This window comes from Spermophilus citellus, assembly GCF_964194105.1.
Source record: "Spermophilus citellus genome assembly, chromosome: 13".
NCBI classification, from domain to species: domain Eukaryota; kingdom Metazoa; phylum Chordata; class Mammalia; order Rodentia; family Sciuridae; genus Spermophilus; species Spermophilus citellus.
In genome coordinates this window covers 69,205,022-69,222,408 of record NC_138193.1, presented here as the reverse complement: position 1 = coordinate 69,222,408, position 17,387 = coordinate 69,205,022, and positions in this window count along the sequence as shown.

Below are 17,387 nucleotides of genomic sequence, written 5' to 3'. Positions count from 1 at the left end.
ATAGATTATTATATTGCATTCTGATGCTTTTCTGTGAACCAGTGTTTGGGAACCACTGTGGTAGAGCTATGAAAGCCTGAAGACTCAGAAGTAAACAACATTTATCCATCAAGAACTGGAGAAGAGACAATGAGTCAGGTGGACATGGATGCAGTTCACAGGAAATTTATGTTTCTGTGCATCAGGAATAAACTATCAAGTTGCTAGACAGCAGCCACCTTTGTTTTTATTCAAGCCTTCAGTTTGTTCTCTCAATATACTAAATAAGTTAACAAGAAATTGTTGTCCCCATTGTCAGTTGAGTGCTATGGTTAAGTAAGTCATACTATTTATTACAAAATAATAAATTCAATTAATCTGATTTAGGGACCCTTGGTCTGTTAACAGCAAAACTGTACAAAAATCGAAGAGCCTAATGCAGATGATAATAAATTCATCAAAAAAGAGCAGTTCAATGGCTACTCTGGAGGTAGACATGGAATTTTCTCCTATTCAGTCTTGAATGAGAGGAGAAATTTCAGATCCCTGACCCCATCCCAATCCCAGAAAAGTAGGGTCTGTTGTCTTCTTCTTGGTGTCCTATCACAGGATGGGTTTCCTAAAAAGATACTGTTACAATGAAATTTGAAGAAATACTAATGACAGTTGAAAAAATTATTTCTATTATATGGACAGTTTCATCATCATTATTGTTTCTTATGCAAAGCTTGCTTTTTTTTGCTATTTATTTTCATTTGTAAGCACTATAAAATATAGTAAAAAGAGGTATATTTTATACTTTTTTGACATTTTCTGTTTGTGTTAGCCACAGGGCCAGTTTTTTTTTAAATTCTTGAGTAACAAATCAAAGCAAATTAGTTTGCTTTGGTTTGGAATATTTAATAGCCTTCCCTGGCAGCCCCTTGTATTTCACATGGACGTGTATCACATAGCAGTGATGGACCTCCAAAGCCCTGTTGCAATTTGGGGCTTGTTTTTGTTCACCTTATTCCCTTTCTCCACATCTACTGCTAAGTCTCATTTCCCCAGCCTACTGCCATTGAATGCTGGTCTGTAATGAAGCTCTGCCTTAGAAATGTCAAGTATAATGAAAAAAAGGGAGAAGAAACATGGCAAAGTTGGCTGCTGCTATTCCCGAGGGCCACACATTCATAAAGCACACAGGTTTTGCAAATTCATCAACAAAACTTTGAAATGAATGCCAAGGTTTTTGGCTCTTCTCTCTAGACGACTTTCAGTTTTAGGCTTTCCTTCATTTACTACTCCAAGACTATGTCCCTGCAAAATGTGATAATGCACATCTAGAGACCTAAAGGGCAAATAATCCATATCAAGTTTTAACCTTTAAAATTTAGTTGGAAAATAGGAAATAGGTTTCTATCTTAAGAGAGAGTGTTTTAAGTAAGCATTTTAAGATTTCATTGATATGAAATTTCAAAAAAAAATTCTAAAAAGAGACTAAGTGTCTTCAGTGCCCTGATAAATGTTTATACATTTAACCAGGTAATTAATCTATCTTTTACTTTCATACCAATTCTATCATCTCTTCACAAGACAAAATGATTAATATTCTGAGTTCTATGTTTGCCCAAGGAACAAATAAATGAGGATAGAATGAATTAGAGAGAAATCAAATCAAATACTCTGAAGTAGACCTTGATACCACACATTTGTATCTATGCATAAAAAATGGTCTCTTTCTACCTTCTGTTATAAACATTACAAACAAAACAAAAACACCCTAGGTGATATTTTAGCTTGTAAGTGAATTGAGAATACTGTGTCTTCTGCTTAAAATCAATTTAACACACTTTAAACACATGCTTTTTTTACTGGGCTTTGAACCATATGCATGTTAATCCATTTAATCTTAAACTGGGTGAGTGGTAATAATCCTCCTTTCAAAGTTAAGAGTATTCAATAAATCCCTTTTCTTACCCAGGTATCTATGGAGTTATGGTAAAATTAGTCCTCATGTTCAGAAAGTTTTGCTTTCCAAAGTCATGCTGTTTTCTGTATACCACACTACCTTCCAATTAGATGTAATGGAGTCAGTGTGAAATTTTTTCATCAAACATTCATTAAGTATTCTGCAAAACCCTAGCTCTGTGCTGAGTAATTCTGGGAAATTACAAATGAAAACTATACAGACTTAAATCCAAGCTCCTTCCAAATTAGGAGACATTTCAACTCCCTTTGATACCTTCCTGATGACTTTTTCTCAAAATATTTTTAGAACAATCTCACTTCTCTCTACCTGTCCCTAATTTTTGCAATTTTGGCAGCAATAATGAAGTACAGTGCTTGGCTTGTCAGGGATCTTGACTGTTGTAGCAAACAGCTCCAAATTCTTCTGGTTTAACATAAGTACATTTCTTTTCTTCTTTTATTTTTTTTTTAAATTTTTTTACTCAAGGTAGAGTGGAACCCAAGTTGGGGCTACTGGGAGAGAGGAAATGGAAAGTGCTGGGCTAGGTGTCTTTGCATTTGCAGTATATTCTTTCATACATGACATGCAAGAGTATCCCTGAATGAGAAGAAAGTAAGTTGCAGGAAAGATTTTCTGGACTTGCTTTCATCCACATACCATTGGTTGGAATGTAATCACATGGCCCTGACCAAAATGCCTTGGAGTTAGAAAATGTAGATTAGCTGCATTCCCAGTAGGAAGATGATTCTGTAAAAATAAACATTGTCTCTGGCACAAGAGCTTTCGATCTAGTGTTCTTTCATGAGGTTTGATTAATAAACAATAACGCCCACAATGAAGATCAAAATTGCTTTCCTACACTGTATGTGGCTTTGGAGAAATCTTGGACTTCTCACCTATAAAAATCCAACAGTCCTAATTCTATCCTTTTATATTCTCAAATTCACCAATATTTCATTTCTTGCTTTGTCTGAGAATATGTATTTAGGTTCATCCTCCCACAATTTCCTGGAATGTACTTCAAGACTGAGTTTCAGAAGTATTCAGAGATCCCTTTTGATATCCATCTAACTGGTGATGTTGTCTTTGCTTCATTTATTCAACCTTTTTTTGTTTTTAATGAATGTTTGATATCTACTTTGTTCTCAATATTGTACTAGGGACTGAATACACACACACACACACAACACGCACACATACAATGGTTGAAACAGATGTGATTTCTTGTTTTGGAACTTATAGCTTAATAGAATATGGGGAAATGGATATGAAAGAATGCTATGAAATGAGTATACTTCTAAAAACTGATAGATGCTATGAATAAAGTACGAAGGGCTATGAAGTACATTACAAGGAAGTCTTGTCCTAATTCTGGATGATATGTGAGGACTGCAGAATAAATGGGGATTAACTGTGAAAGTTGGAAAGATGTCCAGAGCAGAAGCAAACAACTTCCAGTCTTACTGCCAATAAAATTGAATATGTTGCCTATGGCCACCTTCTGTGAAGCCACAGAATCTGTGAAAGAAATTGTTTCTAGGTTTTTCACAAGAATAGAGAAAATTATATGACTTTCCTCTGAGGTCTCTAGGGAGAGGGGAAATCACTTTCTCTTGATGAATAGGAATCTTTTCCTCTCCTGTGAGTCTAATACTTACAGTCTGGATCAGAAAGTTAAATCTCATTTAACTTTAGGCGGAGCTTTAGGCAGAGATTCTCCATTGTTTCTCTGACCAACCACATGTCCTAGTATTCATTCCTAAAGTAGTCTTGTTGCACAATTTACAGGACATAGCGTGAATAACACTGAAGTAATTCTATTGACATTCAATTATGAAATAAGTCTAGAAACAAATTAATATAACTAAGTGTTCATTTATGTGCCATAAGGTGCTTCAAACAATGAAGAAGCAAACAAGCTGTAGAATAAATGCATCATTCTATAGTGGTCAAGGCCAAACTTTGGAGACACTTAAAATTAAAACCATCAAGACACCTACAGATAATTGATGTGGAGTTGGCTAATTGTTGATACCAACTGGATCTTAAGTATAGATTAGCAATTTGAAGAATTACTTTTTATTTTTGTCTTATTTATAAATGAGACTTTAACATTTAGATTACTCAAGCAATGATTAATCTGATTATAGGTATTGATAGACAAAACTATACATTTAATTTTTATTTCCCACTCTGAAACGTTAGAATGTAATTTTCTAGCAGGCTTGCTTATGAAATTCAAGCACAGTTGAAATTATAATGGACACTAATGACATGTAATCAAGGCTGAGGCTGTTAGCTAAATAAACAATTTTAATTCATGTTTGGAGTGTAAACAGAGTGTAATTCACAAATTAAATTTGGTCCCTACCTGAATACCAAATGACATTTTGTCTTTATCCTAGCTATTAGCATGGAAAAAATATTTCCAACTATTTTGTTGTTGCTGGTTGATTTTTTTTGTTTTCATTTATTGATGGGATCTTTCTTTAAAATACTTCATAAATTATTACACTACTTTATTTGATAGGATGACTGACCCAAACATCAAGTAATGCTTTAGTGTCTTCAAAATAAAATATCAAATATGTTCCATTCAGCAAATATAACATCAAACAAAAGTGATTAGAAAATGTGCTTCACCCACTGTGTTTCTGGGCAGAAGATGAGTAACCCATCAGCCAAGAATAGATAAGCGAATGAATAATGTAATGTCATAAAATAACAAATACATTTGAACACTTAAGAAATCAGTTTACTTCTTACTTGAAGGTGCTCCATTCTGTCAATATCCAAACTTTCAGTTATTTATCTGCCTTTACAAGCTATCTGAACATGCTCTTCTTAGTCTTTGCCTACTTTTGGAAAATCCTTATGCTAGATTGTGGAGACAAGGAGGTAAATGAAAATATTTTACCTCATGGTGTTTTATTGACCTTAATAAGGCAGACCTCTTATTTCTATTCTATTTCTCAAAAGAAACGGTGATTCTTAACTTGGGGAAATGGAGGTTTGAGCATAATTTGAGATTTTATTAAAGTACACATAGCAACCTTATTCCTTCTTACTTCACTTAAATCAGACATACACCATTTTGTGGTTATTTTTACAGCAGAATATCTGTGCTAGGTAGTAAACTATCCAAAGGTAATTGTAGGGCAGAACATCACTCATTTATCTACGAGTTGCACATATGTTTTAAACATTCTAGGTGATTGTGTTTTAAATGTTTTAAACATTCCCAGTTGGGAATCACTGAATTGATGTGGTCAAGTTTAGCTCTAAATAGGACATTGCTTCAGCTCATTTAGACACCCAGTGCAAGCAAAAGGACATACAAAATTTATGTCTAAGTCCCTGTTGGATGATAAATGATCCTGCAAAAATACTAGTTAGAATTACTCCCCCCAAAAAAGTCTGGCATGACTCTTCATGTGCTGAAATGATGCTATTCATTATTAGCAGCAAATGTGACTTCAACTTCAGTAAGCAAAGGGAATATAAATATACAAAACACAATGCCAAACAATCCCAAGTCAGGAGAGCCAATGGGAAGATAAGCCAGTTTCACCATTTGTGTAATGAAGATAAAGCCACTGGTTGATTTATTGGTTCACTGTTCAAAGCATGGTTTTGACAACAAGTGAGGTCAGCATCAGAATGGGGGGGGACGGGGGTTGCGGGGAGAGAGGGGGAGTGAGAGAGAGAGAGAGAGAGAGAAGGAGAGAGGGAGAGGAGAGATAGAAAATAGACGAAATGCATTTCTAAGTTACTACTGTATCTTCAATATATCTATAAAAACATACACCTACTATGTGTCCACTGTTGAATGTAGTCTTTTATTGCTTTTCTTTTGATCCTCCTCCATCCTCACACCTGGGCCTGCAGCATCTTGGACCCCAGGTTCTAGGCACACATTGATAATAGAACACTGGTGATGTAGAAGATGTCTGTGACCCTAACAACTTTGCATAGCCATCTGTAACTCCAGAACACTCACCAATTAACTTTTATAGAAGAGGGAAATGCATTTCTACTTGTTAAGTTAGCGATATTCATTTTTCTTTTTTATTCACAGACATACCATGTGTCCTCAGTTACCTACCTGAAGGTACTACAATACACAATTTTTCAGTTGTAAATCTAATGAATATTCTCACAGGAATTTATTATACAACAAAGGACTCCATATCTTATCATTCAATTGTAAAAACAAAAGACACACATGGACACACATTCAGGAGTGATTAAAACAAGAATGAAAATATTTGGAAGTGGAGATGAGACTCATAAATTTTAAGAAATAGAAAGTTCTCTAAAATTTTGTTACATGGCAATGAAAATAGGAATGGTAATTCTGACATTAAAATTCCTAAGCAGAATTTATAGTTGGGTATTAAAACATTTAAATATCCATATAACCAAACTGCACCAACACAGATTGCAACAATATGTCAGTACCATTTGATTCGTGAATGTGGGGTTGGGAAGAGATAATTCCAACTAATGCTATTTGCTACCCTTAGGTAACTATTAATGGGTCACCTTTCTAATAGAATTGCTCTGATAGTCCTCCAGGTGATTTAATATATTGTGATTAATTAACTCAGACAGAGAAGATGTAGACTGAAACAGAAATTCCCCAGTGAGATGGACAAGATTTTATGGAGATGTGAGGTTGTTAGTCAGATATGGAGGTGTGTGATTTTGATGTAGAGCTTCTTCCTTAGCATTTTGAAGATGGTAAGGCACAAAGCAGGTGGCCTAGAGTCCTTGTCAAGAGAGACTGTTTGATTAATGGGATGTGATGTATAGTTGATTGATTTTAGAGCCAATCTGGTGATTTTCTGAAATGATCCATCTTAATTCTAGATATAATATCAATATATTAAGCAAATGTTATTGGCATTGCCCACCATAATGTCAACTTGTATTCTATGAATGTCTAATTTTGTTCATAATCCACCATAGCTCAGACTGTTCATAATCTGTTCATAATTCAGATTCAGTGTGCATGTGATAGGGTACTAGGGATTTAATCCAGAGTCTCACACATGGGAGGCAGGTGTGCTATTACTGAGCTATATCTCCAGCCCTTTTGATTTTCAGACAAGGTCTTGCCATGTTGTCCAGCCTGGCCTTGAACTTGCCATAGTCTTGCCTCAGTCTCCCAAGTACTGGGGATTATAAACATTCTCAAACTTGCTCAGCTCATAATTAATTAAAATAAAAGAAGGCAAAAAAAGTGGGTAATTAATTAATTAAGTTTTAAGAGTGCATTATAATTATACATAAGAGTGGCATTCATTTTACCATATAAGTATTATGCCCACTTTTAAGTAGCTTCCCATAATAGGTCTTGATGAAGTTACACAGAAAAAGCTCTTTAACTACTGTACTATACTTGGTAATATTAAATCCAAATATTGATATATAATAAGTATACATCATTGAATTCATAACACAGAATGTTAGAGTAGATACAATTTATGTTTTCTGTTTTTGTGTAGGCTTGCTTCTGGATTCTACATTTGTTCTTTTGGTCAACTCTTGAGTCAGTACTAAATTACATTTAATATAGCATTGTGATAACTCTTGATAAATGAGACAAGGTTCCCAGGGTTAAAAAACTGCAGCCTAGCTGGGCTTGGTGACATACACCTGTAATCCCAGCCATCTGAGAGACTGTGGAAGGAGGACTGCAAGTTCAAGACCAACCTCAACAACTGAGCAATGCCCTATGCAATTTAGTGAGAAACTTTCTCAAAATGAAAATAAAAAGGGCTGAATTACAACTCAGAGGTAAAGTACCCTGGGTTGAATCCCCAGTACCCCAAACAGAAACAAAACTACAGCCTATGGACCAAATTAAGCCTGTTCTTTGTTTTTATATATAAAGTTTTGTTGAAACACAACATTTTTTAAAGAATTGTATATGGCTGCTTTTATTCTTCAGACTACATGGCTGACAAATTTAAAAAGTGGTTATTGAACTCTGATACAACTATTTATCAAAAAAATTTAAAAACCTCTACAAATTTTATTTCTTTCCAGTCCTTACACCTTTTAATTATTATTTTTAATATATTGGTTGAGGCATCAAATATAACATTGAATCAACTTCTCTTTCCTTGTTCCTGCACTATACAGAATTATTTTCACAATTTTACCATTAAGGATGACTTAACAAAATTATTTAAATTTTGATAGATTCTTTTTTTATTCCTAGTTTTCTAAGAATTTTCTTGTAAGTGGATATTGAATTTTAAACAATGATTTCCTGGTTATGTTTAATGTATTAATGCAATGATTTACAGTAACTGGTTTTTAATATAAATCAAAATAACACTTCTGATATGAAGTCAAGGTCTTCATATTATAACACCTATTTTAGAAAAACTAATACCTTAATAATTTGATTCTCTAATTTTTTTAATATGTATTTATGAATGAGATGGTTCTCCATTTTTCTGCCCCATGTTGTCCTTCACTGTGTTTTGCTATTGAAGTTGTGATAGTTTCATTAAATGGATGAGATTAAAATCATTTCCTTGATGTATATTTATGAAAGTGGACTATTAAATTGTCTGAACTATTATTGTTCAGGTAAAATGTTTTACCTACATTCATTAAAATTATTTTAATAAATATAGAATTTTCAGACTTTCTATTACTTCTTAATGCACACTGAGTAGATTGTACTTTCTACTGTGGCTTCATTTAAACTCAATCTTCAATAGTACTTTGAGAATTATGGTTTGATGGTTTCTTTCTTCCAAATCACTCCACTATCTACTATCTATTTTCATTTTGCAGTTAAGAAGTCAGTCTTTCCCTTGTCCTCCAAATCCTCTGTCCTATCTAGAGTTTGTCTATTCCTCCCATGTTCCCTCTTCATTATTATCCAAAGTACATGTATGAAGTTGCAAATGGTGTGAATATACTTTGTATACAACTAGAGATATGAAAAATTGTGCTCTATATGTGTAATAAGAATTGTAATGCATTCTGCTGTCATATATAAATTTAAAAAAAGAATTACTAAAAAAGAAGTCATTCTTTCAACTTTCTAATTTTTCTCCTTTTCTTGAATTTTTATTTTAAAGTTTTCTATGATGCTTGTGGACATATATTTCTTTTTAAATTAATTTCATGTGTTTTTTGAATCTTTGAATCTGTGAATTGATAGAATTATTATTTTTTTAGAAATTCCTCAGGAGTTTATTGCCTTAAACATTAACTCTGCTTTATTCTTTTTATCTTCCATTTAAAATATGTTAGATATTCAACTTTTTCTACTTTGTCTTCTGTTTCTGATTTTCTCTTTTCTAATTTTTAACCCTTTGTATGTGTGTCTGAGCTATGTCCCTATCCCTTGTTTTCAAATTTTATTTTAAGACAGGGTCTCAATAGTTTAAGTTGTCTACGTTCCCTCGAACTGTGATTCTCTTGCCTCAGCCTCCCAGAAAGCTGGGATTATAGGTGTGTGTCATCATGTCTAGTCTAATTTTCAATTGTTAATCTCTGTACACTTCATTGTGGATTTTTTCTTCTGATTTATTTCTCAGTTTATAACTTTTCTCTTAATTTTGAGTATTATCTTTGTCTATGAAATTCTGGCTTTTATATATTTAATAGCCTGTTATTTCAGTGCTTTTCAGGTTGAATAAATTCCACATGAATCTATATTTAAATTTGCTGATTCTGTCATCTCTCATCTTCTATCTGTTACTGAACAAAGCAAATGAGATTTTAATTTGGGTATTATATATTTTGGTTCTATAATTTGTTTTTTTAAAATAAATTATATTTTAAAGTGTACATAAATTTACAGAAAAATTGCAAAAGTAGCACAGAGAGATTTCTATATAGGACACATCCATTTTTCTCCACTATTAATATCATACATGTGTCTAGTACACTTAAAAATTAATGAAATTAATTAAATATTCATACATTATTAAACTTTATACTTTTTCAGCTTTTCTTAGTTCTTATTTCCTTTTTTGTTTCAGAATCACATCTTAGGTACTACTTAATTCAGTTTATTTTTTTTAAGAGAGAGAGAGAGAGAGAGAGAGAGAGAGAATTTTTTAATATTTACTTTTTAGAGTTTGGTGGACACAACATCTTTGTTTGGATGTGGTGCTGAGGATCGAACCGGGGCTGCACGCATGCCAGGCGAGCTCGCTACCACTTGAGTCACATCCCAGCCCCAAATTCAGTTTATTTCTTAAAGTTTTTTAGTTTTGTACTTTCAAAAGTGTTCTATTGACACAGTCTCATTATCAGAGGTTCTGATTAAGCATTTTGCTATTTCAAAGAACATTAGTTCTATACTTGCACCAGCTAGACATCACCCAACAGGTACTGGCTGTTTGGCCCTAATGAAACCATGGCATGATGCATATGTATATGTGTGTGTCCTGGACTAGGACTAGTTTCAAAAAAACAAATTAAAAATAGAAATCCCCTTTTATTAGATACTCTTTTTCCAGCTTTAGACTATGAAGAACAGGTTTTGTATGGATCTCTATTGGTCTGTGCCTGTTGGCCATTATGGGTTATAGATCTCTTCAGGACCCTATCCTGAATATATGGGGGGAAATAAGGAAATCTAGAGAAATCTAGAGAACATTCCTCCTCCATGTTCTACAAGTCACCAGATCCCTAGCATCCCACCATTTTTCTCCTTTGATGAAACTACCTATGTTTGTTTTGTTTTCCCAAGGATTTTTAGTTTTAAATGCAAAGGCCTATAAGAAATGAGGCTACTCTTTCTTGAAAATACTCCTGGTTTGTGCTGTTTTCAAATATGATTATTATAATTTTGGTTCTGCAACTTCCACTATGTTATTGAGACAGTCTATCATTTTTCGTAGCTTCTAGTTTTAGACAAAATTTTTCAGGAGATTCCTTCCATATGTTGTTTCAAATATTTTGACTATTTTTTAAAGAAGCTTCAGTAAAATATGATTTTTTTTGTATAAGGAATTGAAACCTCAAGTTTCTAAAAGAGAAAAATTATAATTTGAAAATGCAGTTCTTAGACTTATCTACAAATGCTACTTTTTTTCTATTTTTATGATTTATGTGTCAATCATAATTCCAAGCTAACCTCAGGTATGTTTGCTTTTTAATGTACATAAAGTCTGGATTTAAACACTTAATTTGGTTGGTTTTATTCTTGTTTATCATTAAGACTTCAATAGTATTAAATTGCTTTGTAGTACGGATTAAGTAAAATCCACTAAAGTAAAAATTAGTAAAAGTTTTAGTCAAAGCTATTAATATTGTAAAACATCCACCTCCTTTTGAAAAATGTAAACATATTATAATCATATGCAATATCATTTCAAAATTAATTATATATTTTGACTAAATATACATTAATACAGTAACTATAAACAGCTATTTTATGTTTCAAGTTATTTTATTTAAATATCTAACATATGACAGCAAAAGATTTTTCTCTTATTTGCATGTTAAATGGGGTGTGTTAACCTTATAGGTCTGCTTTGTTTTAAAAATGCAAAATCTATAAAAAGCAACATTGCTATTTCAAGCTAACATAAAAAGGAGTATAAGGAAAAATAATGACCAACATAAAAACAAAGAAGAGAAACCATGTTCATTTATTGAGGATAATTAACATTATATTTTATTAAATAAAATAATGTTGTTTATCATACTTCAGTTTGATGATCTTTTGGCAAAAAAAAATCTTATCAACATTTCAAGGATATTTTTCAAATATGAGATCAAGAAAATAAAGCCTATTTTTGTATTCTACAAAAGAACATGGAACTTAAATTTTCTTGTGAAATCAATGGAATTAGAAAATGTTTTCTCTTAAGAATTCTATCAAGTAAAATTATATAATTTATTTTTAGTACTAATTATCTATAACAAAGTTTTCTCAAATTCTGGAGAACATAATAAATCATATTAGACTCTGTCTTTCAAAACTTCTTATTTTAACCACATGTTGAAATTTATCTGCTAAATGTGTCAGAATTCTGCATTAAGATTATTCACATTCTGTCTAATTTTATTTCTACTTCTAGTCAAGAAAATAAGAAAACAATCTAAATAAAATTTGATATATAAAAATAGTACAGAAAGTAATAAAATATGGTAATGGAAAATTGCTGTTTTCTGTACATAAAAAGATTTAAAATTTAAAGATAGTGGATAATAATCAATATTTTTAATTCATGAAAAAGCAATAGTTTAAGTTGTGATAAGTCATATGTCAAAGCTACAATATAAATTAATTCTAGTAATTTGAAAAAAACCAAAATTTTAGAGTATTTTATTTTTATTATATCATATTTATATATCATATCTAGTTTCCTTTTCACATAATTATACATACAAGGAATTTGATTTGAATACCTATTCTGACTCCACTTCTCCCCTCCTCCCTCCCCCTTTTCTCTCCCCTCCACTCTGATTTTCCTTTTATTCCTTTATTTATTTTTGAATGGTACTTTGTACATATACATAAAGGAGATATTCCACTTGCTACATTCATATATTTATATAGCATGATTCCATTAGATTTATTACATATTTCATTTCTTTCCTTTTCCCTTTATTCTTCCCTCTCATCCTACTACTTCTACTCCACTGATCTTCCTTCCCTATATCCTTATGATATCCAATCCACTCCCCTACTATCTTCTTTCCCTTATTTTGCTTTAGTGTCTGTATATGAAAGAAAAATTCAACACTTGATTTTCAGAATCTGACTTATTTCAGTTAGCATGATTTTCTCCATTTCCATCCATTTACTAGCAAATGCCATTATTTCACTCTTCCTGGCTGAGTAAAACTCCATTGTGTATGCATACCACATTCTCTTGAACCATTCATCTATTGACATGCATCTGGGTTGATTGCATAATTTGACTATTGTGAATTGTGCTAATATAAATATTATAGTGGCTATATCACTATACTATGCCAATTTGGATAAATACTGAGGAGTGGGATAGCTGGGTCTTATGGTGTTTCCATTCCTAGTTTTTTTTAGGAATTTCCACACTGCTTTTTAAAGTGATTTTTACAAAGTTTTCAGTCCTGACAACAACGTATGAGTGTATATTTTCCCCCACATCCCTGCCAGAATTTATTATTATCCATAGCCTTGAAAATTGCCATTCTTACGGGAGTGAGATAAAATCATAATAGTTTTTATTTGCATTTCCTTGATTGCTAGAGTGTCAAGAATTTTTAAAATATTTGTTGATATTGGTGTTTCTTCTTTTAAGAAACGTCTATTTAGTTCTTTTGTGCATTTATTGGTTAGATTATTTGGTGGTTTTGTTTGTTTGTTTTGGCATTGAGGTTTTTTCTTACTTTTATTATTATTATTGTTCTTTATATATTCTGGATATCAACCCACTGTCAGAAGAGAATCTAGCAATGATTTTTCTCCCATTCTATAGGCTCTCTCTTCACTCTCTTTGTTCCTGTGTTGTGCAGAAGATTTTAATTTAATAGCATCCCACTTATTGATGCTTAGATCTTGTTGAGGAAGTTGGTGTCTGCACCTATATAGCAGTATGTTGATCCTACATTTTCTTCTATCAGTTTCAAAGTTTCTGATGTAATTCCTAAGACTTAGATGCATTTTGATTTAGCATTTATGCAGGGTGAAAGAAAGAGATCTAATTTCATTCCGCAGCATATAGATATTCAGTTTTCCCAGCACCATTTGTTTAAAAAAAAAAAAAAAAGCTATCTTTTCTCCACCATATATTTTTGGAAATTTTGTCAAGTAGCAGATGGCTCTAAGTATGTGACTTTGTCTATGGGTCTTCTATCTCAATAGTCTTCATATCTACTTGATGCCAGTACCATCCTGGTTTTGTTACTATAGCTCTGTAGTATAATTTGAGATTGGGTATTGTGATGTCTACTGTGACACTTTTCTTATTCAGAATTCCATTGGCTATTCTGGGTCCTCTATTCTTCCAATAATTTAAGGACTGTTTTTTCTAGTTCTATGAAGAATTACATTGGTATTTTGATGGGGTTGCATTGAATCTGTATATTGCTTTTGATAGTATGGCGTTTTTGACAATATTACTTCTGCCTATACATGAACATGGGAGGTCTTTCTATCTTCTAAGGTCATCGTCAATTTAGCAAGGCACTAAGCCACAGTGCTAAATAAAATACAAAAAAAGGCTGGAGATGTTGCTCACTGGTTAAGTGCCCCTGAGTTCAATCCCTGGTACCAAAAAAAGAAAGAAGAAAGTAATAGTTTTCTCAAGGATTTTAGGTAATCAATTTAAAGCACTTAGGAAAATACTGGCTTGCATTTAAGTACCATTCAGTGTTAGCCTTTCTAACACACATACTTCTGTATCATTTTCATAGTTTATAGTTTTAGCATTACAAGAATTAAACCTGTATCACAACATATTTGGTAAAGCAACAGGTCATTATATGGTATTATTTCACATGAGCTATGCCTTCCCCATACACAAACATTCTGATTTTCACCATTTGGTAATAGTATTTTAATGAAACTAGGATTTTTAGAACATATACAAGGAAAAATGGAGTAACGACTATTGCTTTTCTCAGGCCAGAGAAATCAATAAATTTATTTTAGTTATTTTTTATAATTAGTTTAATTAGAAACCTAAATCATTGACAAATTTTAATAGTATTATTTGTTTCATTGCCACTATGAAAATTAGATACCATAGATTCTCATATTTTAGTGTAGTAGTTTGTAGCAGTGGCTAGTAATGAAATGTCATTCAGCTTAAGTGTCACTGTTACTTCTATAGTAATTAAGCTCACAAGGACCAAAGCTCATTTTTAATATGCATAATAAGCAGCGACATTAGAATGGTAAACAAATTTTAAAGGTCTTCTTATTCATTATAGTACATATTGTGGCTTAGAAATGTCAAAGGTAAAATGTTATGGAATGTTAGTTGTTAATAAAACCATCTTCATATTAGGTAACAGATTTTAATTTCACACATGAATTCAGTGTTCTGAGTAATTTTATAGGCAAATATTTGATTACATGTCTATAAGACAAGTTTGTCTATGAAACAAGTTTGTTCTAGACGAAAAAAACCAGTTCTTCATTTTTTTCATCATTTGTTTTTTAATTAACAAGTATTTAATATCCATTCTCAACAAGTCACTGTGCTGGATATCACAACCCTGACCTGAACCTGTGTGTCAGACTCATCCAAAGGCTATGGTTAACCCTGTGTTTTGTATGGCCTAGAAAAAAAAATACAAAATCACAGGATTATTAGAAATACATGCAAAATGTAATGAAGGACTAGGGTAAAGCTGAATTTTTATAGAAATCCCAGAGAGATTGGAAGGAAGCCATGTTCACAATCGGACTTAGAAAAACTGAGTGAGGAAGGTAAAGTTATTAGCAGAGAAAATAAAATGTACATGGGATACAGAGGTATGAAAGAACATGGTGAATTCTGGTTGTGTTATGCTTTGAGTACAGGATTCATAGTGAGAATAATAGAAGATGATTAAGCAGGAGGGAGATGGTGAATAATCTTATAAGTCATCCTGAAGTTTTAATCAGTAGACTGTTAGTAAAGCAGATTACCCCATAATATGAGTGGATCTCACACAGTCAATCAAAAGTATTAAAAGACATCTGGGAGGAAGCAATTCTGTCTCCAGCAGCTTTCGGGCTCAAGATTGCAACCACTCCTGCTGGAATTTCTAGCCTCCTTATCAACACTGCAGAATTTTGATTTGCCAGTCCCCACAATCCCATGAGAAAATTCCTTAAAACCCATTCCTCCTCCTCACCTATTGGTTCTGTATCTCTAAAGAACCCTGACATCTATCTATTTATCTATCTGTCCATCCATACTTTATCATCAAAAGAAGAATAATGTCAGGCATAGAAAAACATGAGAAAGAGAAACCAAGAGAGAGAGAAACACCAGAGAGAAGGAGGAAAGATTACTGGTAAGTTCCCTGCTCAGTACTCCTACAGCAGTCTGGGGGACAGATAATACCTTTGATTATTTCTGAGTTGGTCTTATTACAACCTTAATCTTAGATTCTTCAACTTTTTAAATTTTCATTTTAATTTATTCTGTGCAGTTTAAAATAAAAGTTTAAACAACATACAAATCACAGAAGCTTTAGATATAGTACTGACCAATTTTTAAACAAAAATCTCTGAGTGATTATTTGTGCACATTCCTCATCTTTAGGGTTACATCTTGTTGTTTGTACAAAGGTATTGTTAACACACACAGTCTAATTCCTCATATGCTTATTTGTTGGGCAGCAAGATGACAATGCATCAAAGCACAGGAGGTTTCCTTTAAGAAACCTCAGCAGCAGTATTTGGTGAATGTTATGCATAGAACTGACCCAGAGGTGATGTGAACATTCCTCATCAGAGGGGTAGCAAGGGACACTAACAAATAGGAAATGTAACTTTTTAATATAAAATGTTACTCTTTATGCTTTAAATGTAAAACTCTGAGACACTTTAGAAGCAGACAACACAAGGTGCTTTAACTCCAGACTCGAAAACCGAACACTATTCTATTAGTTGCTAAGAGTCCAGGAACTTTGAGGACTGCTCATTGGCTTTTTAAAGACAACTCAAATATATAAGCATTTAGTTTACCAGTCAAAATCTATAGCTACATTGATTACATGTTACATTAAAACATATCTACTGAGAAAGGCTGAATTTTAAAAAGATTACATTGTTGACTTCAAAACTGTTATTCTTAAAAGAAACAATGCACTACTTTCAATCTTTCAAAACTTCTTAAGATGCCATGTTGTGTGAATCCATAACTTTATATCTTTCCATCTTTCAACAAAATATTTTGAAATGGTTCTTAACTACAATCATTTTATCAGATCCTTCAAGCTTGGTGTTTAAAATTTGTCACTCTGGCATGTGACCTTGGACCTATGTTGATTCACCTCTCTGGATCACCTAGAGAATTATTTGATATGCAAAGTTTAGGAATGGGTGACAAGCAACAATAGTAATTGAGAAGTGCTATTAGCATTGGACTTGAAATAATGAATGCAAGTGAGGAAATGAATATAAAGCATGTTGACTGTTTTTCAAATCTCACCTGTGAATAGAGAAAGAAAGTAATGGCTAATCCATACAAACTGTGCATTTACTTCATGATTATTTGTGGATGGAGAGGAAACTCCTAAAGGAAATATTATGTAACTCTGAAAAAAAAGTAAGGGATAATTGCTAAACCTAGATTCAAAATATTGGCATTGGCCAAGACAAGGAGAACAATAGGAAGTGTTGACAGTGGAGTAGAAGCAAAGCACCTATTATTCTGCAATGATGTGGAAAGGGGTTGAGTGAGACTCACTAGATTTATAAGTGAATCTTCAAACAAACAAAAAACTAAAAACAAAGACAAAAATCTTCCTTTTGGCTTCTGTA